Source organism: Rhyacophila brunnea, unplaced genomic scaffold, assembly GCF_057557595.1.
Source record: "Rhyacophila brunnea isolate RB1 unplaced genomic scaffold, BYU_Rbru_1.0 scaffold_20, whole genome shotgun sequence".
NCBI lineage: Eukaryota > Metazoa > Arthropoda > Insecta > Trichoptera > Rhyacophilidae > Rhyacophila > Rhyacophila brunnea.
In genome coordinates this window covers 35,557,666-35,583,188 of record NW_028232860.1, presented here as the reverse complement: position 1 = coordinate 35,583,188, position 25,523 = coordinate 35,557,666, and the positions used below count along the sequence as shown (strand labels likewise).

The 25,523-nt window shown below is 32.2% G+C and overlaps 1 long non-coding RNA gene across 1 annotated transcript in view; it reads left to right on the top strand.

Annotated features, from left to right (window-relative positions):
* Window positions 1-17,851, top strand: part of LOC147071598 (uncharacterized) — a 55,823-nt gene extending 37,972 nt beyond the window's left edge. The window contains exon 5 of the long non-coding RNA XR_015070847.1: window positions 17,736-17,851. This is a non-coding gene — a long non-coding RNA (uncharacterized LOC147071598). The remainder of the gene's footprint in view (window positions 1-17,735) is intronic.
* Window positions 17,852-25,523: the final 7,672 nt, after the last annotated feature.

The window sequence follows — 25,523 nt, the reverse complement described above, 5'->3', positions numbered from 1 at the left end:
CTTGCTAATACTTAATTATTTTTTAATATATATAATATATTTTTCACACAAAATTACACAAAATAATTAAGGTACTGGCCATTGGTCGGGCCAATGGATATGCGCATTCCCTCTTCCACGCCGACCTTTAATGTTTCCATTGCAAACAAGATTTCAAAATAATATGTTACCTTCTGGTTATCTGAATTAGGTTATGTAAAGAGGTATTAAAAGACAAATAGTTAAAATTTTCTCGCAATTAAGCATGGCAGTCGTAGCATAGTGGTAATGCACAGGGCGCGATACCCAAGAGACGGAGGTTCGATTCCTGCCGGGTGTCTTACTTTTTTCAAAATAGATTTTTTCTATCGGATATATTTGAGTGTTTTCAAAATTATGTATGTTCAATAATTAGAATGGTACATTCTTAGAATCTTGTGAATTATTCGTTGAATAAAAGAAAGAGTTAATTAAAATAAATGTTAATATAATTGTTATAAATTACTAAACAATACCCCCTCTCAATCGTTTTTGGAAGAAAAAATAATATATCTAGGGACCTCGGGCCTTCAATCGGGCCTCGCGCACACAGTCCAATTGGGCTTGCCACTTGTTAGGACCGGGGAGGTTTACTAGTAGGTATATTAGCTGTATTTGCTGCGATGTCTGTTTTAATAGTAGTGAATAATACCACTACAATTGCAAATCGTTTTACCGCACTTATGGTATCACTGCAGAATGATTCACCTATCTCGATACGTTTTTAAGTTTATACCATATTCTTCCACACTCGAGGTCGGTTGCCTGTTACCTACCAATAAAACAATGACGTGGTATATTAGAAAACAATTATTTTATTTTTAGTATATAGATAAAATAATATACCTAATTTTATATGGGTAATTACAGACTTGTTAGGTGTATTAAATAAACGTTCATTGTTCTTCTTGACTATTTTAAAAACATTATTTTTTTCTTCATAAATTTACAATCGTTATTCTACCTACCCTATTAAGCACTGATGAGGCGTAATAAAAAGATCACATTTTAGTGCCCGGGTACCCACCTAAAGCAATTTATGCAATCATGCGAAATTAATGGGAAGATCCTCTGGTCCTTTACCTTTCTCCGGGTCACCGTGTAGAATATATAGATTATACATAAGCCCGAGTATAAATGGAAGGGTCGCGCAGGGTGCTCTGCGTTGCTATACCCTTACACTCTTATATTTATACCCCACGAGTGCCCCCTTGTAATGTCGTTAAAGTCCCAACCGAGCCAACAGTCCGTGCTTTTATTTCTAGAGCCGTATCTCCGTAGGCATAATTTTTCATTAAATTAACATAAAAAGTTGTGCGGGCGTAAAGATAAAATAATACCCCCACCGCTGCCGCACTGACGACCCGGCCCCCTCCCTCTGCGACGCCAATGGCGGAACGATTTTTGAACTTTTCACGGGCACTATTTTTCAAACCAAGTAAATGTATGTTTTTGCACAAATAAATGATACTTTATATTATCAAGTCTTCTACGCCAATGTTTCTTAACCTTTTTACATTCGCGGACGACAAAAAAATCAAAAAATGTTTTGCGGACCATCAACATTGGAATAAAATAATAAATATTTATATAATTGATTTTTTATTCAACACCATTAATTTTTGTGACACAGTATGCTGATATAACAATATTTATTCTTCTTGGTCGTACACTCATGGCTGAGGATCGTGACCACATTTGAATTTCGCCATCGTTTGAGCGACCAAGACTTTCCATTCTTCTCGATCTTCCGCTTCTCTCAGGGCAGAATGGATGATGCCCCCAGTCAGCTCTTTCACTTGGTCGCTCCAGCGCGCAGACGCGCTTCCTCTGCTTCGCCTTCCCTGGAGGCCACCCAAAATCACCAGTATCTCCCGGTTGACCGGTCCGCGCTTGACAATATGTCCAAAAAACTGCAAAATTCTTCTCAGACATATTGTCGAGAGCCGTTCCTTTATCTTCAGTCTCTGGGTGATTGACTGGTTCGTCCTGTGCTCCGTCCAAGAAATACAAAGCATTCGGCGCCATCACTTCATCTCAATAACAATATTTAAGTAAGTATATTAAAACAGACAGAAATTAACAAGTCATTTCCGGAAATGACTTTTTAATTGATTTTAATCCCTTGTAGGTGCACGATTTCTGAAAGATATTTATTACTTGATATTTAATATAAGCTTTTAAAATGGATACTAACTATTTTTGAATTAAAAATAAAAACAACGATAAATAATTATATCATTTAGTAATATCAGTTAAAGTGTATATAAATAAACCAACGGCGTTCCAATAAGCGGTCCTTTTTCTTGAATGTGTAATATAACAAAATAATTAAGAGCTAGTTGAAGAATCTAGTTTATCACAAGTTTTGTTTTTGTTTTGTTACGCCAAAAAAGTATAACTTCTAACGCGCGTACATTTAAGTACACACACCGTTTTTTTTTACCAAGTAATAATAGATAAAGTGAAAATTTTCACATAGTGTGCCATGTATTATTGATTCTCATTTTAGACTTAAGAGAAATAAATATCATTTGTTATCTATCTATAATATATTATAAAATATATATCTAAGTCAAAATATTTATGTTTGATTTCCTTTTCATACGTGGCCTAAACTAACATCTATACATTAAAAAATAATTACAAGATGAAAAGAAGTTTTTATATACAACGTTTTTAAATTTTCTGTTGAACCATATAAACTTGAATTGACTAGCTTAAACGATCAAAAAAATTTGTACTTGACATGTCATATTGATTTCCATAGTAAATTAGTAACGCACGTATATATTAATAATTTAGTTGCTAGGACCCCAGACCCCTCTAGCAACCAATAATGGTGTCGAAATAATTTTTCATACAAAACAGAATTCAATTTTACTTAAAGATGGCTAAAAGTATTAAAAAAATGCATTGGCATCGTATTCTGATATATTCTAAAAGTTTCAAATATCTAGCTAGTCGGGAAGTTAGTTAAAAATTGATTGCAAGATTTGTACCGGACAAAGATCCACTGGACAAAGAACCACCAGACAAATAAGAATACGAGCTAAGAAAAACGTTTTAAAATACAAAATTTGTTTGTTCAAATTACCTTTCCTGCCGATTCCAAATATGAAGTTTCACGACAGATAAAGTTTGCATATTTTGGATTCGATTTTAATTTCATGTTCTTTTATTTAATTGACTTAGCGGTCAAATTCATTTTAAGTTTGACACGCTGCGTGCCTAGATACCTACAGATATTTTAATATTGAATAATTTAATTTTTATTGTTTTTTTAAGTATGTTAAATGTATGATCAATGGTGCGACCTCGTGTGAAGCTGGGGTACTCTAGCTAGTTATATCTATAATATAAATAATGAAATTATTGAATATCAAATATATTTTACGAAGCGCCACTGAATTCATCCAGCGACCCGAAGAACCTTAAACAAAAAGGATAGATACGAGATGAGGAGGAAATAAACAGGGTTGTCAATTTTTATATTAGATCCACAAATTATTAAAATAAATAATTTTTAGTTTTAAAATAATATCTTCCTTAATTCCACTCTGGGCAAATATACGCTTATTAAATTAAAATCCAATATTACCTACCCACATCATTGGTGTAATGTATTTTGCTATATAACTTAATAATGAGTTTTTTCTAGATACTCAAAAGAGTCATTTTTAATTAACAGATAAGAAAATATAATTTTCGCATCTACTTATAATAATAAAAAAAAAATCATTAAAAATTTTCATATGATATTGTTTTCTGTAAAATTTTGTTGAAAATATAATATTATCTTCTAGAGAGGGACAAAATGGGTTCGGGTCGAAATCCCAAAGGCCGAAATCCCAAATGCTGAAATCCCGAAAGCCTGATTCCAGAAAGCCGAAATCCCGAATACCGAAATCCGGAACGCTGAAATCCCGAATGGCCGAAATCCCGAATGGCCAAAATCCCGAAGGCCGAAATCCCGAAAAATAAAAAAATACAAATAGTAATAATTGCGCAAGTGTTGAGATTGCGCAATTTTTACAGGAGACACAAAATCCCATTTGTTCTACAAAAATGGTTTTTGTCCTCTTGTAAAATTTGCGCAATTCGAGATAAGTGTTAAGATTGCGCAATTATTACTGTTTGTATTTTTTTTTATTTTTCGAGATTTCGGCCTTCGGGATTCCGGCCATTCGGGATTTCAGCCATTCGGGATTTCAGCATTCGGGATTTCGGCATTCGGGATTTCGGCCATCGGGATTTCGTCCGGCACCCGGAAAAAATATCCATACTATTTTTTATTGATTTCTAAGGCGGCGGGAGGGGCCAATCATCCGGGTTATGACCCACTGTTCTGAATACGGATAGAATCCTAATTTATTATTTTTTAATTATTACTACGCATACAACTATATTGCTTATGAATTAGGTACTAGATAAAAACACATCCGAGGATATGTATGAAAAATATCTAACATGTTATTATTGGAAACTTTATGATTTCCATCTATACGATAGGCACGTGTCCCATGTAAATAACAAAAAATGTTTGGCTAAAGTCCCTCTATAAAATTAGTAACTAATCAAGAACTATTTTTTATTGCCAAGAAAAAAATAATTAACTTCACAATTAATGAAGTCAAGCAAATGCCCGAAATATCTTCTATAATATTTCAATACTTAAATCATTTTAACGCTGTGAAAAATGTTACAGAAATGTGAAAACAGTTATAGATATATTATTTATATATCTGTCTATCTGTAACGCACGAGAAAAAATATATATATACATGTGTAGGAGAGAGCAAGACAGCGAGAAGGCGTATTAAAATGGATAATATGAGAGAAAAATTACACATAAAAAATGTAAATGCATATTCTAAATTTGAAAAATAAACTGGCACTCAAATAAAGGAATCGTTTATTTTACTAGTGGCGTTAAAGAAGAAAATGAAAGAATTTTTGACATTTGTGACAAATTGACGGAAATGTTTAAATAAGTATGGTGTCTGATAGGAAGCACGATTTTGAAAATTATATAAGTAGGTAATATCTCTGAAAATGTCAATTTCTATGAGAATATGCTCGAATCCAATTAAAGAGATTAGATAAAATTAATTTATGTCGCAGAACTAAACCATATCCAAGTACCTGGTATTGTTTTAGTACCTATGTAGTATACACGTAATTTAATTAAGTATAAATTTCAAGCTTAAATATTTGGAAAATATGAAACTATATACCTTATAAAATTATTGATGTTATATTATTTAATAAAACGCATTTTTTGTACTTATTCCACATTAACAAATAAAACTGGACCGGTTTCGTCCGCCACAGTGGGATATTTTCAACTGAATAAAAACAAATTCAAAAGGCGTCACAAATAAACTACCAATACATTGAATTATTCGTCCAATACTTAGTCAATAACAATTAAATTAAAATTAAAGAAATTGGATATTAATATGTCATACTACAACATTAAGCTAAACACTAATAATTTAGTATAAGCAAAATATACTAAATTATTAACATAAAACAAAATATGAAGCAATAAGTGTTAAATTAAATCAATAAAAAAAACTATATAATATGACATAATTATAAATTTTAGGATTTGATCTGGCATTGATTAATTATTTATTTATTTTCAATGACAACCCTACGCCCACTAAGGTGGTAACAGATGAAAGGAGTTGTGAGGGGGTAGTTTGGAAACCCGAGAGCTTTATAGAAAAAGTTCAACGCGGGATTCCAATAAGGGCCGCGATGTGATGAGATCAAGTGTAAAGCTCAAAATCGTCATATGCCAGGCGCTCAATTATGCATGCGTCCGCCGAGAATTTTATGGTTCGGAGTATAGATACAAGTACTAAAGTTTCTTTCACAACAGGCATATTACACCCAAAAGCTCAATTCTACGTTATAGGTATAAACAACTCAATCCGTGTCAGCATATTATATTGATTGGCGATATTAAAATTTAATATCCATTTCCCATAGTGTCCAATTACGGCAAACTCAGTAAATAGCTGACTGCAATGGTAACTTCCGCGAAATCCATTTTTCCACATAGTCAGCTAAGTATATCCGATGATGCAAACTCCATATAGTAGCTGACTCAATTATATTAATTATATCCTAAACATTCTTTTCAATATATTATTTTGATTGTGAGTAGGTACGTCAATAAATAGCGAATCATAATTCATTGGGCATGTCACTCGAATATAAGTTCCCGGTCTGTTAGTATCTCATTCTGTGTATCATTCCGCACAAAATCTCATTCTACCGAGATTCGGACCTCGGAACAGTATCATAAGTATTGTAACATAACTACTGTAACATAGTATTTTACCGACAGTTTGCGCTGCAAATAAAACTCGCTCCTCCATCCATCTGAGCAACCACCAAATCTCGACTTCATCATCCACTATATATGACTCCCACATCAGTAATGGTCATTTTAATCATGATTATGAATTGTGTGATTTAAATTCAACGATTGAAACCACCTGCCCGTAGATCAATAAAATTAATAAATTGATAAATTTGCATTCTAATTTTGAATTATTTAGGTTATACATTACAAAATTTATAGGTTTAAATATATTTATATATATTTAAATATAAAAATATGACAGAAAATTCTATAAAAAAACATTGACAACTGAGGGCTACGGAAAATTAATTTAAAGAGTTATGCTGTAATAAATATTATTACATTTCGTGATTAAGAAAATGTATTCCAATTTATAATAGTACAGTAATGGTGTATAACTAACCTGCCATTGGTGATGCCAATTGGGAGGGCAATAACTATGTTCAACCAAATCGCTTCGGATGTTGATATATTCCACCTACGTGAGGATGAGTATTATAGGTGGGAGTTGTTTTATAAATTCTTAAAATGGGCCCACTTAGTTCATTCGGTGTGCTTCCATGCTTTATAATCTATAATTTTAATAATTCTTGTGCCTTTTATTTTACTTTTCATACTGTTTTTGTGATACTGCATATATTTATTTCTTCTTTCCACTATTTAATACTAATTTGTTGTTCTTAAATGTTATGTTGTGAACGTCCCGAATGAAATAAATGATTCCTTTATTGGCGTGTCACTTTAGTTTTCAAATTTAGAATTTTCATTTTTACGTGTATATTCTCTCTCACTTTACACATTTACATAATTTATTATGTTTTATCTCATGCGTTACAGTTAAATTAAGACATTCATATAAGGTAATAACGGTAAATATACCAATTGAATCATCTTAAAGATATTTAAAATTAGTTTATATTATTGTGATAAATTATCATTCTTTTAATCAGGTTGTTGGCTAAACTTAAAAGAGTCTTTTTGAACGTTCCTATTTAAAATCTTACCGCAAATGAAAATTTTGTTAGAACCATTCAGTAGTGAGATAGTACCTATGTATATTTTCTTGATCATAATGATTTACACCTGAGCGACAATAAATTATGCAATAAAACGTTTGACAGCACTATGAATGAACTGAAGTATCATTTTGACGTTTTTAATAACGTCTTCATAATATATAATATTGAGGGAAATAAAATATAAACTATTCTCTTTCACAAAAATTTTGATCATGCCGACAACCGAGCTATACAGGGCATTATAATTTCAGCACCGCACTGCCATAAATAAAACTCTCATCTTCAAGTCGAGTCTGATTCAGTTGAGTTATTCAATATAATACGGTCGATAAACAAAGCTATAAAAATAATTCATGCTTTCGTCCAAGAGCGCTCCGCAAGTGCTCGGTGCTTGGTGTATGCAAATGCGTGAAAACGGGTTTTATGTTGTAATATATTATATCGCGTCCGAAAATTTTATGCATAGACATTTCGTTGTTTTTCGCCTTTGTGAGGGTCTTTCTTGATGAACTTTATGGTTGTGCTTTTTACGTAAATAACGTAAAAGTTGGGTTTTAAACCATTTTTAATAGTACGTTTTGCATATGCCATCATTTTCATTAGATGGAAAACATTAACAGATTTTAAATGCAAATATTTTTTAATAATGTCTAATATATTCTTAACAGGTTAATAAAAGCACACACTTAATTATAACGACAATAAGCATTATAAAAAAATTAAAACAAGACAATTTATACATTTAAAACTTTTGGTGAAATATAATATTTTGATTAGTTTATTCAATATAAATCATAGTGTCATAATTAGGGGTCTACTTAATTAAAGGTGATTCTTCATATTTCGGAATAAATTACTTAAAATATTTTAAAATAAGAATTGGGTACCTACATAATTTACCGATTGATTCGCATTACCATATTATCAAATATAAAAAAGACCAAATCCTCAATGAGATGGATATTGACAAACGATTACTATAATTTTGACGCTAAAAAATAAACGTTACCATCTCCATCATAAGTGAAACTGAGAAATTATCCTTTTCCTTTTTACGGTTATTTTGTAGCCGTGTGTTAATTATATTTAAGTTAAAATATAATACGATTTAAACAATGCTCAATAATCAAAACCTTTAACAAACAAGAAATTTACATTTAATTTTGGAGATTGCGATGATTGTTTTGTATCATCTGGATTTGACCAGGTTTGAAATAAATAGAGACAATTTCAACTTTATTTGGATTATTTTCCATTGTTGAATAATAATTATTTCACTTACAAACTTTAAGAGCATACCGTTTAATTACAGAGAAAACTTTTTGTCAATGGGAGCCATTTTAAAATGCCACGACATGATTGGCCATGAGTGTTACGCTGTGATATGACCATTTTTGATATAAATCACATATTGTATTTGATTTTTTATAGGCGAAGGTGGAGAGATAGCCTTGTTTGAACTGAATATTAATATTTAAAATAACATAAGCGGAATCAATAATTTAAAAAACACCAGTGACTAGAGATGGCAAAATTAGATCTGTAGCGTCATAATTAGGAATAATTATTATTATGTGTTTTTTTTACAATGTCCAATTCTAATAAGATCATATTATGAGCCTCCACAGAGTACAGGTTTTTTATTAACAAATTTTGTATTTTACGAGAAATAGATGTTAGCCACAACCTAATTATTACGTCCATACTCTGACTCATACACAAATTGAAAAACAATAATATGTGTACTTGCCAGACCCAGGATTCGAGCCTGGGACCCACAACACTAAAGGTTTCATATTTACGTTTCTTAAAATTGAATAGTATCTATGTGTAATATAAAGCCATGGTTACGTAACCAAATTTTAATTTCCACAGTTGAATGCTTAATCCCTTGTGGTATTTCTCGAAAGTTCCGTAAAAGCTTTGGTGGAAAATTATTATTTTCCCGCCAGAGAAAAACAACTTTGCACTAATGCTTTAATAAATCCAAACTTATTCTTAATAGCGCAATAAAACGGGCAAAACTGTCCGCGAGCTCCCGTTGGCCGGCCAATTCATTTTAATTACTAAAATGCGAAATGGAAGTGAGAAAATAAGCTTAAGTCATACGTTAAAGGTATGATAATACGTTGCATACCTGCATGCACATTTAATTTATATAATAAAGTATAACTAGATCAAGTTAATCAGTGACGTCTCGCGGAGGTAGGCAGGTCATGCGTTGCATAGGGTCTGCGGATGAAGGAGCGAATACAACTATAACAACGTTTAATTGCAGTGGCAGTTTTCCACGCAGCAGACGATGCGGTCGCTTCATCAGTAAATAACGACATCTTAGTTTAAATAATAATCATAGCATCTACAATCCTGACAACATAAATATTTTTGATTTTATCTAACAGAATAATTTATGAACGGTAAGAATTATTTCTAAGATTTTGTTTAAAATTGGAAAACTTTAATTTTTTTAATGCTTGAAAGGTTTCAAAAAAAGATTGACAGTTAAATGCAGCTTGTGGCTCTATCACATTCAAATATATATAGCATCAATTATTTCTCTAGCTTAAAAATGACGAAAATAAACTGCCATCATTTTAGATGTAGTAAAGGTAAAAGTATTATTTTATAACGGAAATAAAAATATATTTTATTCACTAATAATATATACGTAAGCGATGGGTTGTGACCATTTTCACAGATAGTGGTATTCACTTTTCACGAAATTACTACTTTTATAGCAGAATTTAATTATAGTATGTGTACCAATGAGACTTAGTAATTAATGTGATTTTTATGTGTAGATTAAAACAGTTGAAAACTTAAATGTACCCTTGTTCACTGTCTTCCACAGAGATTTATTTGCACCACGCATTACACCCGAAGGCGGAATGTAGATAAAGGCGGGGATACGGAAGGGCGGGGGCAGTAAAACGAGGAGTCGGGGAGGGTCAAGCTGACAAAGAACCTCCCGCGAAATATATTGCCGTAATCTGGAGACCAAGCCGCGACGGGCAGGCGAGAAAAAAACAAGAGAGAAAAATTGCCCGGACAAGTAGGCGGCTGGAGGGGTGAAGGGCAGAATGGGGCGAGGGGCGGAAAAGGAGTCAGGCTTGGGTAATCCTGGGCAGGGTTCAGGGCACCAGCCCCGAGATGCTTTCTTTTCGCGCTTTTTTTGAATTCATAATGAGAGAATTGTATAAGTCTGCGCATGAGAATATTATGTAAGGGCACGTTCGTTCATGTAGAAGGAATCCGATTAAGAATATCATTATTTTTTAAAGTATGAAAAAACCTACTCATTAAAAACTTACGAGCAAATATTTTCTTTTTCTTTTACTATATACCTCGTAAAAGAGTACGAGAGTGTGTATATCGAATTGAATATAGGAATGGTGACCTTTGAACATGTCTCTTTAGTGGTTAGTTTTAGGTATGTGGAAATCTGAAGCTCTGATACGTTTAATGGTCTTCTTGTGAAACAATTACGTGTACAATTCAAGTGTCATCGAGTGCCTCAAATATATCAATAATTATATTCATAATATTAATTTACACTGTCAAAAAATATACACACTTTAACATTTTACCACTTCATCTGTTTCGTGTAAACTCGTTATGAATAATTATAAATGAATAGTTAATATAAACAAACAAAACAAATATAAACTTAAAAATTTTCAATCATTTCTTTATCATTGATAAACTGAATCAATTGATCCATTGTGGATAACAGTATACCAAGTGTTTGCGTACGTGATCTATATTATACATATTTTAAATGCTTGTACGGAAATCATAGATGTTCGATTGTTTGCGTCAATATTTATTTACAAGTCGCGAATGACAGATGCCATCTATCACTAGTGTTCTATAAGCATATTCTTCCACACACTACGTTTTTTTATTTTTTTTTGTATTGTGAATCGTTGATTAATTTTCCTATAGGTACGTTGAATTAGGGCTCTATCTTCTGAATAACTAATTTTACAATAATTATTTGAGTTATTATTTACGGTAATATTAAGTTTAAGTTTAAGTTTTAATTTACAATATATATATATATAATTTGAAAAAAGTAAGACACCCGGCAGGAATTGAACCTGCATCTCCTGGATTTACGCCCCAATCCGCGCATTATCCACTATGCTACAAGGTGACATACTAATGACGACAAACTTTAACTATTGAACTTTCAATACCAGCTCATTAGCGTTCTTTTAAATCAAGCTAGTTAAAGTTAATTATGTCAATACAGTTACAGTTAATAATGGCGTGAAAACCAAAACAAATATCGACTTATAACTTATACGTATTATATTTTTTACATTTTGTCTTAAAACTTTGACTCAAGTTGCAATCACAATCAAATTTTAGAGGTTATTTCTGTCAGTTTATGCACAGTTTTTTTAGGTTTTTCAAAAGTTCAATGTAAATAAAGTACGTACAAATAGAATATAATATGTAAAAATTATACAAATTGTCGTTATTGAGATAATGTGAAAGAATATGTCATGTTAATGTATCAATTATTACTGCTCAATTGAGACAAATTAATAATAATGTCTAAAAAAAAAACACCTTGCAGTACAGTTTCCAACAATTGATCGTGGCATGCCGTTTAGAATTTATCAGGTGATTTTTATTGTTATTTTAGAGTGTGTTAGCTTTTATCCATAAAACAAAAATAACTTTACATTGTTGGCGACTGTGAATACGCCACAAGAATACGCGAGAAAAATCTACTGGTAGGTACGTTGGCGAAAATGGCGACCGGAAGGATCTGCGGGTCTTTTGAGTTTCCATTTAAAGGCGGGAAAATTCAAATGAGGACCCGCCGTAATTCGCGAACTAGGCGCAATGAATATTCAACGTTTCACATATTTGATAATACTAACATTATATTGTACCAACCTACTTATAAAGGTACACACACTTAACATAACAGCTGATAAAAAATAACAAGGTATTTTTAACAAAAATGTATTGTAAACTACAATCACATATTATATTTTGAATTACTTATCCTCTTGAAGATTTAAACGATATACCTACGTATCGTCACCTGAATACTATAACTATATAACTCTGATTTGGTCATTGTTGGGAAAATGAAATTTAAACTTTACTTGATTTACATAAATCTAGGCTATAATTATTATTTTAAATAAAAATGGAAAATTGTGCTTATCTAATTGGGAACAATTTAATAATTTTCAATTGTATGAACAAATATAGTAGATTCCGGTGGTTCTTTGTCCGGTACAAATCTTGCAATCGATTTTTAACTAACTTCCCGACATTAACTAGACATTTGAAACTTTTAGAATATATCAGAACACGATTCCAATGCATTTTTAATACTTTTAGCCATATTTAAGTAGAATTGAATTCATTTTCAGTTTATTCTGTTTTGTATGAAAAGTTATTTCGACTTTGGTTGCTAGAGGGGTCTGGGGTCCTAGCAACTAAATTATTAATATATACGTGCGTTACGATGGAAATCAATATGACATGTCAAGTACAAATTTTTTGATCGTTTAAGCTAGTCAAGTCAAGTTTATATGGTTCAACAGAATTTAAAAACGTTGTATATATAAAGTTCTTTTTATCTTGTAATTATTTCCATTTAAATCGTTTCGGTTTTGCTTTTCGAAATCTTCTCCAAGCATTTTGCATACTGTTGTACAATATTTTTAACACTTTTATTTTATTTACGGGGTGAATTTTGAATGATCTAAAACAGTGATCGCCAAACGGTTGCCCGCGAGCTACTGGTAGCTACGGGATTTCGGCCATTCGGGATTTCAGCGTTCGGGATTTAGGCTATCGTGATTTCGGCCATTCGGAATTTCGGCCATTCGGGATTTCAGCATTCGGGTTTTCGGCCTTCGGGGTTCCGGCCTTCGGGATTTCAACCCAAACCCCACATTTATATCTTATTAATCCATTTTGTGGCTGTAACTGGAAGAAACGATGCGATATGGGAAAGAGGTAGTTGGTAAAATTCCAGGTTGTAATAATAACCTAAGTAGTGGAAAATAATAACACCCACGTTGGCTTAAACATCGGCCTACAGCGTCGTGGGTACCAGGTTCAAATCCTGGATCTGACAAGTACACATATTGTTTTTAAATTTTGTATGAGTTAGAGTATGGACCTAATAATAGGTTGAGCAAGTGGCTGACATCCATTTCTCGTAAAACCAAAATCTGTTAATACAAAACTCCACTCTATGGAGGCCCGTATGATCGTGTTAGGTAGATATGTTTATTATTTTAATAGTTATGTGTTACTAGTGTTAATATAGTATTTAATTATAATTAATATAGTAGTAGCTTGTGTTTTATAAAGCTTGTTATGAGAGCAAAATATGTGTCGTAAAACAATCATTAGGTATTTGTGGTAACGCTGAATCTTTTGAAAAGATTATTTTCCAAAATATCTTTGTATGAAAAAAGAAATAGTCATGGAATGATATTTCATTTTAATTGTATGTATATATATTTTTTAAATATTTTCTTTGTGTATATAAATTACAAAAGAAGTAGCCTAAAAAAATGTGTTTTAATTAAAAAGCCGAACACATTTCAAATCTCAATTTACGTACACGAGTACAGTGTATAAGTAAGCTATTTTAAAAGACCAAACATGTACATGCGTTCATTTAGAAACATAATTAACAAAACACATCTTAATTTGATTTATTTTTATAAATTATTCAAGCTTTGTTTTTTTATGCCCGCGAAAAGTAATTTCAACAAATTCAAGTGAGCTCTTATGTGTTCACATAAAACATGGAATAAATTCCATACGTTTACACTGTACAAACGTCGGATACAAATTTACTTTCTATACGATTTTTTGGAAAAAATTCTATATCATCGATTGAAGTGTGTTATGTAGTTTTGCTTGGTATTTAAAATGTTATCAGACTGATGCTCCCATCCCGTTGCACAATTCGAACCTTTAAACGAACATCGTCAGTTAGCAAAATCTGCCGAAATGGCCAGAACAACAATGAGGTCACCTCTCGCGTACCGCGCTACAACGGCAACCGCATGACTCAACGAACGTTTTTTATTATGTCCTGCATGCCTACACATTTTTGACTCACGCCAAAATGAGCGCTCTTTATTTTTTTTTCTCTATGTATTTTTTATTACATTAGGTATTATCTATGTCTGGTGTTTCCGTCTATTATCTATTCTATGGTCTGCTGGTTGGGTTCTGTTCAAAATATTATCTTTGGATGCAATATCGGAAGTAATTTTAACGTACGCACATGTAGAAACTGTTAAAATTAATTGAAATTACTTACTATGAATAATGAATATTAATTCTAAAATATTAATAAATTAGCATTGGTATTTCCCATAAATGATTTTAAAGAGATATTGATCATTTAACTCATTCGCTGCTGAGTAGATAATGATTTTTTAATTAGCACCTTTAAAATGCACGTTAATTAAATCGATCGGCCGCCTGGTCATTACGCGCATGTGCGTCTTCAGCGTCCAAAGTATTTAAATATTCTGCAGAATGACGACACCATAGACTAAATTTGTCGCTGTACCAGCATGTGACACTACGTGACGTGATCATAATGTAATTGGACCATAAGAGGTTGCGGCCAACGACACAATTTTAATCTTAATTACATACGTACAACGAAAGGTAGAAACAGCTGATTGTTCACATAACCTTAAGTCACGGACAAAAAATGTGTTATTTTACTTGATATTTAAATGTCTCATAACTATAATGTAGTAACTCATTGCCGACTGAAGTAGAATGCCGATACATTCACAACGACTGGTCCTACTTTTTCCGTCCATCCCGTTGTTGTCTATGGATGACCTGTCATTGTTCTATAGCGTGCTCATACTGACGCGTCTGTCGTGTTTACACAGGGAATGGTTTGATTTGGATATATGAGTTACATGATAAATAATACACTAGCATTAACACACCTTCTACAAATGTAATGCATAGATCAATGCTACATATTTTTTGGAAATTGATATTACCACCAATTTTTATGTGAAGGACTAGTCTGACTTTAACAGTTGATGAATGACAGGAATATATATTATTTATAAATAACACTAATAGTTAATATGTTTGATTTGAGAATTTTATATAATTCAATTTGAAACGAGAAACGGCGAATCAATATGTCAAGCAATCTGGGATCTGATTTTGACAGCTGAACAGTGGACCACTCGTTGCTTGTGCAAAAAGTTATGCTCAGTCTTTATTAATCTAAAGATGGCGCTGAATAACCTCACATGTTCACGTCACACCACAAACGATTGCGTGATAGTACTTTTTCGTGGTTGGATTCTGTTTCTGTTGCACTGACAATGGACGAGATTTTAATTAAAAAATTGGCGTGTCAGCTTATAAACTCGAGTATTTATGATACGGCCGTACTAGTGTATTCGTAAATGGTGGGGAAAGAGACTTGGACGCCCGAGGAACTGTCTTATTTTGAGGCCCCACCTATTAAAAATAAAATGACAGCCTAAAAAACCTAAAATTATAAAAAGTCTAGTAAAAATATGAATGCATCTCTTTCCTAGAATCTCATTCTGTTACTATAAATAATTATTATTAAAGATAAAAGAGTTGATATATTATTACTGGACATTTTTTTAAACAAGTATTTATTTGAGTGATTATTTTATAGACTCTTTGGCCCTTTGATGGTAGTTTCAGGGGTTTTTTATGTTTTGGTTATTAATTTATATTTAATTGTATGACAAATTTGAGCTCTTTTAAAGCCCTCTAGTATATCTTATGACAAAACATAATATGATTCGATTAAAATCTACACTATTTCTAGTAATTAAAATACTTAACAGACCAACAAACGTATCTGAAGAATGGGATGGGGGAACGACTGTCGAAAACTACCCAATCAAGACTCGTAACTGGACAAAATCTGACATTCGAATGACATGGCGTCCATGTTAGTTCGTAGTTCCATTTTTGGCCATTCTACAGATAAGTTTGTAGGTCTGTACGAAAGAACTTTAAAATTTAAAAATCGAATACCGAAAAAAACATTAACTCATAGTCGGTGTGAAAAAAATATTATTCTATACTAAAAATCATATTATGCATAATACATTTTGTTCGTCCAGCGTGGATACATTTCTCCGTTTTACAAGTACATTTACTGGCTGAGGTAATAAAACCTCTCGCACGACTAAGATTTATTTCCCCAACCGTCGGAGGTTTTCTAACGCCGTGAGCTGAAAAAATGTAAAAAAAAAAACACAAAATACCGAAGGAAAAATGAAAACAAAGGCACGGGGAAAATAAAGACGGCGACCGCAGCGCCTCCCGTGTGAACGACCCGACATTAATCTGACTTTTAAAACAAAGGGACCAGAAATAAAATAAAATAGAGGAAACTTAAATGCTTCTTTTACGTGACAGTATGAGCAGGCATTTGGATTAATATTTGTTTTTTGTTGTTTGTACTGTAAAAGGTTTCTTAAAATATTGTGGAAAATGTAGTTTCTCGCTAACAATTTTATTTATAAATGCTATTTATTTATTTATTTAGGAAAGCAAAACATTGTGGACATAACAAATCTAAATTCAAGACGTACACAACATGAGATCTACATTATAACAAATAGTAGGTACCTTCACAAGAGAGAAGAAGAGAATATATTATAAAATGATAATAATAATAAAAAATAAAATAAAATAAAAACATACTTAAGTACAATTTTATACAGAAAAATAGAATTTCGAATACAAAATCATAGCACGTCACCGAAAATATCTACGTCTTTTGGGAGCGCATTGACTAGTCTTGCACCCCTCGCTAATGGTGTCTGATAGGCTTGACAGTAGGAAACGGTTCCAATCCAGAATAAATCATGGCTGCGACCACTTAGGTAATTGACAGGCGACTGTAAATTCAAATTCATTAGGAAACCAGGATTGAAATACATCCCTCGCGATAACAGGAAAAAGTGTTTCAAGAGCACTTTCGCAGAGCATTTTCGTCGAGATTCAAGAGACTGAAAAGTAAGCATGCCTTGTACAAAGGCAGTCGGAAAATAATCATTTGAGGAATTATTGAAAGGAAAAGAGTTATATGTCTTAAAATAAAAACATTGAATAAATTTATTATTATTAATAATATAATGGAATATTATTAATATCATTACAACAAATGAAATATAAATAACTATTTAATGTATTTTTAAGCAGTATAAATCATCTTAAAAATATGAATAGATACTAATACAGATGTACATTATTTTCTTTTTCTTCTTATATGACCATCTGCACTTCAGAGCATAATATGGACACTACATGTCTCCAAGAATCCTTGTCGTACGCCAGTCTTCTTGAATTATCCCAGGTTGTGCTTACAATAGTATTTAGCGGCTTTCCAGGGTACCGGAATCCGGTAGGTTTGAAGAACAGGCAAGCCAGGTTGAAATTCCTTTTACTTATAGGTGCTGATAACTTTATCAATGTGGTTTATTGTTACATAATCCATTTTCAGAAAAAAGTAAATAAATAATTATAGGCCCAGTCTTAGGGCGATTGAAGCGATTGGGCCAAATTGTGCCTCATGCTCCATAGGGCCTCATGATTGTCAAGAAAAAAAAAATCAGAAAAGTATGTTTTTCACTTTTTTTTAAATATTTAAATCTCATGACAATGTAACCATTGCGACAATTTTTTTAAAAATTCGTCCATTGGAAGACATGTAATTATGCATATCACGTAGTTTTTTTTTGTGGCCGTTCCTGTTATACTTGATAAAACATATCGGAGGTCATCAAACATCTGAGAAAATTGAAACGAAATTTATATTTTGAATTTTCCGATAAAAAGACAACAAAAATATGAATTGTATTATGTTAGTACTTTTGTTGTATTGTTATCAAATTTTGCTTTTGAATCCCAGGTCTGGAAAATTCATATGTTGTTTTTTCAATATACATTTAGACTTAGTATGGAGAAATAGAGAAACTCGGAACATCCATTTCTCGTAAAAACAAAAAAAATATTAATATAACCTTCACTCTATGTAGGCCTACTTGATCTTCTTAGCATCGGACAATAAATATATCAGTAATTACTAGATTCTGAATTGCTTAAACTTAAGAGCAAAAGAAACTTAAAAAATATACCTACTGGAAAATTTCCCAATATTTTATTCATAATTCATTTATTAGACCATGTCTGATTCAACAGATTTTTATTTTTACGATAAATGGATGTTAGCCATTTGCTTTACCTATTAGTCAAAATACTCAGACTCCAAACACAATTTGAAAAATAATATGACGTGTATTTGCCTAACCCACGTTAAAATATTGTTGTATTTGCCAAAACGTATGGTTTCTTAATACCGAAAATTCTGGTATTTTGGATTTTTAAAACCGGTATTCCGGTTTTGATAAATACTAGAATACCGGTTTTAAAATACCGGTATTGCAATCCCTAGTTCACTGGGTACCTATTTATGTAAACTAGTGTAAATTCTAAAATTATTAAAAAATGTAGATCCCTACTTTATTACATATCTATCTAGCTATGATAGTTAAAAAGTACCTACATTCAGATTATAGCTTTATTTACAAGTAAGTAAGTAGCTTTTAGCAGACCTAACATAATCAATCCGATAGATGTCGTTACATAGCTTTCGTGTAATTGGATTTCCAGTCTGGTCTCTCGCACTTTAACCAAAACTGTAGCATCCGTCCCGCTCCCGCGACCAACAAAGGACCAGTCGACGGAGACAAATTAGAGGAAATTTATTCCCGTCTTGTCTGCCTGATCTAATGAAAAAGACCGCAGACATCTCTGGGAGGGTACTGTAAAGCGCAAAATAGAATTGGCTGCTCAGGATGTCTATGGCTGTTGTCCGTACGCGAGAGATAGACCGGCAAATAGAATGGCCCGTTCAATTGAATGAGACACGTTTCTCCGCTCCTTGCGACGGATTCGGGAAATCAAGGGATTGTTTTCCAATTTGTCCTCGATCGGCCAGACTCGATTTCAATTAGTCGGCGTGGGGATTTCCCCAGCACGTGTTTGGCGATCGTTTTACTACCGTAATCTGCGTAAGTTGGAATTTGTAATTGTATCAGTTTGACATATATGTTGAAATACGGTTGTAAACTATTTTGACTTAATAATAATAACCTGATAATTGCTTTATAGTCGATAAAAATTATGACAAAAAAGCAACAATCTTATTATAAGTTAGTGAATTTTAGGGAAAAAATAAAACTTTTGAAACTCATATTTTTCATATTGTCTGGAATGTACGACACTTGGGTGTTAAAAACTGAATAATAAGTTAAATTTTAATAAGTATACCAAATCAATCATACTACATAGACATAGGCTATTTTCTTTGACACATATAACGCAATCGATTCATATTTTAAAAGGGGCCTCGAAACAGTTAAAATCAGTCATAAAATTTCTGGAAAAAATTAAGTATATAAAAATCACAAATTGAATGTATAATATTGCTGAAAGCATAAATACTCCGTTCAACTAACATCAAAAGGGCCCATAACATAACCACTAATATGATTATAATATGATTACGTGTCATCACTGTGACCCTCGATAACAATTAATTTTTCAAAATATATATTAAAACTATAAATTATTCGAAATATCACCGGTACATGGAAAAGAATTTTTAATAAAGCGTTATAGGTACTGATAAAAAAATAACCTATGTAATAAAAAGGATGATATTTTTAGACGAACATAATATATTTAAAAACAGTTTTTTCTCGAATCTATACAATTTTTCTCATAATTAAAACTCATAATTATTGGATCCACCCTACAAAGCGTCCTAATAAGAAGACGCCGGCTTTGGGGCCCATTATATTATACAGACGTATAGTTTTATTTATTATGAATTTACTATAAACTATTTAGTGGATCATGGTCAGTCTAACCTGCCTAACATAAAATTTTTTGTCTCTAAATTGGAATAAGTTACCATGAAAAGAGTAGGTAAAATAATATATATAGATACCTTTATTTAATAGCGTCATAAATTCAGCTGTACAGAATGTACTTAAAATTCTAGTTCTACACCAATCCACTAGAATTGAGTTATATTAATTCGATTCACAGTATATTGTATTGAATAGTTCAGTATTGTGACCGAATGAAAGCTCGATTCAATATAGATAAAAAAATTTCAAGTTAAAGATATTAAGTAATTTTGTATATTGAAACAAAAGAAAACATTAAAAACAAAGATTATGAAGAAAACCTTCAAGAGAGAGAGAGATTATTTTTTGATTTATTTGAAAGGACTACATATAAAACTACATTTTAATAATAATAATAATTATAAGTAGGTAAAATACTACGTACCTACGTGATAATAATTATTGTGAGTTGGTATACATTTTAATTTAAAAACATACATTTTTTATTTGAATGTTAGATACATATTGATGATCAATTGAAAAAGTCTTAAAAACGAAACTGATGTTGTAATAAATAAAACTGTGGAAATAAGTACCTATCTATAAGAAAATAATTCATTATAATTTTAATATAATACATTGTCTTTCCATAAAATAATAATGGTAGTAAAAAATATACGTATTCAATATTTTAAATAAATACTTAAATGGGTAAGTAGATCATTAGTAAAATATATTAAATTACATCCTTCATATTCTATGGCTACCTCCAGTTAATAAATCTACACTAGTTGTGACATCAAGTGGGGTAAACATGTCATGCTTTGCATAAAAGTGGCGCATTATAAAAGGCGACGAATGAATGAATAAATTCAAATATTACGACTTTTGAGAGCAGTGGCTATTTTATATCAAGCTGACAATTCTGTCAACATAAAAAATCTGACAACATGCCTATTATAATACATATTATACACACGATCATTTTTGTTACAAGAATACCTCCAAACCGGCCAGCTCTATTATATGTATAGGGTTCTGCATATCTACAACCACCAGTTTCTGAGTAGGTTTTGTGGAAATGCTCTAATTCACATTATGTTACCTACGTCAATTTAAAGATTATTGATGTATTTGTCTGTTAAATATTATTATTTGAAAATAAATAAGTAGGTACGTATAGAATTTGCAGATAATTTGACACTATAATCATATTTTATTAAATAAAAAGGAGAGAGCATTCTAAGTCTGTCTAAGGGCCGTAATTGGCCCAGAAACGTCGTCTGCTTTAATAAATTTACAAGCTTATAATATAAGTATTGAATAATTTTTACTTTAAAAATATAAATTAAAAGTATAGCATGTATATTGAATTGTTGCGCAGTTGGTAGTGCAAAACTTCATAAAGCTGATAGGAGACGCTTCCGTTCCGTCCGCACTGAGAGAGAAAAGTTTAAGTTATCCCGCAGAGGCAAACCACTTTTACTCTGTTCTTTCAGTACCGACATACTAACAGAACCCGTGTAGGTATATATCTACCAACTAACTACGGCTTACGCGCCTGATTCTCAAAGCGGGAAGCTCTTGTGTTTGCACAGATGGTATAGTATTAAAATATATTGAATTATTTGTATTTACTTAGCTGTATCAACCATTAACCGAGTAAACTTAAATATCGATATATCAATACGTATCATTATTTTAACTGAAACTTTATATACTATATTAAATATAATATGGACAAATAAAGTTTTTTCATGGGAAAATGTCAAGTACCTTTTTTGTTTACCTTACCTTTAATTGTTTCACCATTCTCACCTGAAATAAATCGACTGCCCACATATACAACTGTGATTTTCTTCAACACAGATGACGCAATCAATTCTAAAATTTATTAAATTACACTAAAATCTTAAAAAGATGCATATTTCTTATAAACTGAATATGTGTAGGTACAATATTACCCAAATTACCTATAATAAAATCCCTGAAACTAATATTAAAAGGACCTATAACATAATATTATCTAATCAAATAACTGATGCATATTTACTAAGATGTGTCATTGCAGTCATTTTTGATAACAATTATTTTTAGTTACAGGATGTCTTTTTAAGAACGAGAAACATTGATATTTTTACTAGATGTGTGGGTAGTTGGAATGTGTGGTTTTTATTTTTTTTATCGTCCACACCCCTAAACCTGCCACTGCAGTGAAGTAACGGATTTAGCCCACTAACCTCAAATAGTTGATAGATAAGCATATTGTCTTCGTAGGATATGCTCAATACTTATTCTTATCATGCCATCCCTTGCCTTAGCGGAACGTCTCATTTTGAGAAAGGCACTCGAGTGCTGCTTATGTAAAACATGCATATTAAAATTAAGCCTACGAGATCATACAAACTTTACCAAGTCAGTGATTATTTTTCAAAACTGGACATGTCCACTATTCACTCCTCAGAGATAAATGAACTTTTCAAATAAAAACACAGAGCGAAAACACGCACACGACAAAAACCAAACTGTCAGATTGTATGACAACATACTTGGTCACGTGACTCAATACAGTCCCGCCGTTAGCTGAAAGTGACATGTCTCATTTCGAATGTCAACGACGTTGGACGTGTCCCTATTTGAATGTCAACCTACTTTTTGAAACCTCTTTTCAATATGAAATTGGTGTTTTGTGGATATTTTTGAAAGTCAACAAAGTGTGTATGAGGTTATAGAATGATATTCCGATAACAACTCATTTTTGGCATTTATGGGACATGTCCAGTTTTGAAAGTTGACCACTGAAGTTTTGAAGTAACAGCCGGTATCCACTGAAAACCCGACACAGAGATGAGAAATAAGAAAAAGATAACAATGAATATGACATATAATTGAAGTGCAGTTAGAATTTTCTTGGGACAATAAAAACTAAAAAGAATATGAATGTACTACAATTTTGGCTGTATAAATAGGATTTATTTGGTTAACATAATAAGTATAACTCTAAGAATATAATACATAAACATTATTAATTGTAGCACAACTCTCAAAATACTTCGATTAATGAAATTCCACAGTTGAGGAACTCAAGCTAATACCGTAAAAGGATTACTTGGTGACGACCACAAGCGACGGCAGTTGTTGTCCTGGTGTTACTGCCTAGGGCGGGGATTGTGGAAGGGCGGCAGGTCCACCCGTCGCCGTCCACGCCCTGGGACACCGCTGCGTTGTCTTCTATTTTCGTATCTAACGTTCAACTCATATTATACAATGTAACTAGACGTATGTGCCTTGATGTGCCTCAAATATGACACTTATTTGATTATACTCTCGACCAGCGTTCATAATATATTAATTTTAATCACGGAATCCATTCAATATTTTGTCGTAGCAAATAATTTCTTAAGACTTATTTTGCTTCAAATCTATAATCCAAAATTGCAATTTACAAAATAGTAAACATACGTATTAATTTTATTTTATCACATTCATTATTAATTTCTCGTTTTTTATTTGGTTGGCTAGTAAACAAATGATTTTGAAACAATCATGTTCTACTCCAACGGAGAGTGAAATACGTAAGTTTGAACTCAACTCATGTATTTTCTATAACATAGAATCTAACATGCATAAATGCTATGTAAATATAAAAACAATACTTACTTCATGGCTCCCACATCCTGAAGTGGGCCCCCATGCTGGGATGTTTGGCGGACCCTCCTACCTATCGCTAAGGGTAAAGGCAGTGTGACGCGCTACAGTAGCGTTTTCCATGGTGTACGTGGTAAAATTAAGGTGTATTTTTAGCGATTTTTTGTATTTTTAATATGTACCTATATCCATTTGAATTATGGAGTTGTCGAGTATCGCACACAGTTAAAAATTGCATTGTACAATTAAATATTTTAATTATTAATAATTATTGTACTGAAATAGTGCCGCAGGTGACTTTTTTTACTATTAGAGCAATTTTGTGGTCTGTGTTTATCTCACTTATCGGTCGACTCGTCACGTCGGGCCCTTCCTGAACCCGGGCCCTTAGGATAGAGCCCTGTCAGCCCCCCCCCCCCTTGTGGGGGCCATGACTTACTTCATATAGTATTATTAATAACCGGTTCAGTTAGATATGTAATAAAAGTGGTATATAGTAGGTACTATAAAATTGCGTTTTATTAAAATTAAATGTGGTAAAATTAAAAATAAAGGTATTAAAAATAAATGTAATAAAAGTGGTATATAGTAGGTACTATAAAATTGCGTTTTATTAAAATTAATAATACAATGCATTTTCACCATTCATTGACAGTAAACACCCTAAAAAAATACTAGATTTCGTGGGTTGTTGCCAAAAGTTAGTAAGTCGATAATTTAGGTATTTAAAGTTAACAAAGGATTATAATATTGTGTCTATGTATAAAATTTATGTTTGCTGAAAAAATTCAAGGTCATTCGATATATGAGGCGTCTAATTCCAAAAAGCGATAAGTCCACATTTGGTAAAAATCGAGAAAAAAATACGCACGTATTCTTTGTATAATTTTACACAATATGTATTGATTTATAAATTCCAAAACGTGATATAACCCTACGAAAAAAAATATTTTAAGTCTCGATTTATTACAAAAAGCGCCAAGTCCGTTTTTCATATTATTTAAAGCTTGGTTTTTTTCGCGCAGGCCATGCATTAGTTGAGGCACGGTCAAAAAAAATCGTTGCTAGGCGATGCGCGGACTGCGGGTCGCGGGTGCAAATGACACCTGTCAAACGAAATATTGTTTTTCATATAAATCCAACATACGTTCATTTTATGTTCTGTTTATTGTGCATATCCACGGTTGTGCATATATGACGGGTGGTGGTGGGCACTTTAACGTATGTTCTATTAGTAACAATAATAATATATTCATTGACATGTTTTCTTTTTAAAGTAAATGAGTAACGTTTTTAGTCATCTTTACACGATTTTAGAATTAATTGACCCGTCGCCATCACGCAGCAAAGTGACGTGCTTCTGACTCGAGATTCTCTCAGTGAATGGCAGCGAGTCCAAAATTTCGTCGCGCCTACAGTTGGAAATTATTTGGCGTTTCACTGATGCGTCACCTTAAGTCAATCAATAAGGGAACGTTCAATATTGAAAAAGGCGTCTCCCATGCCTGTGTG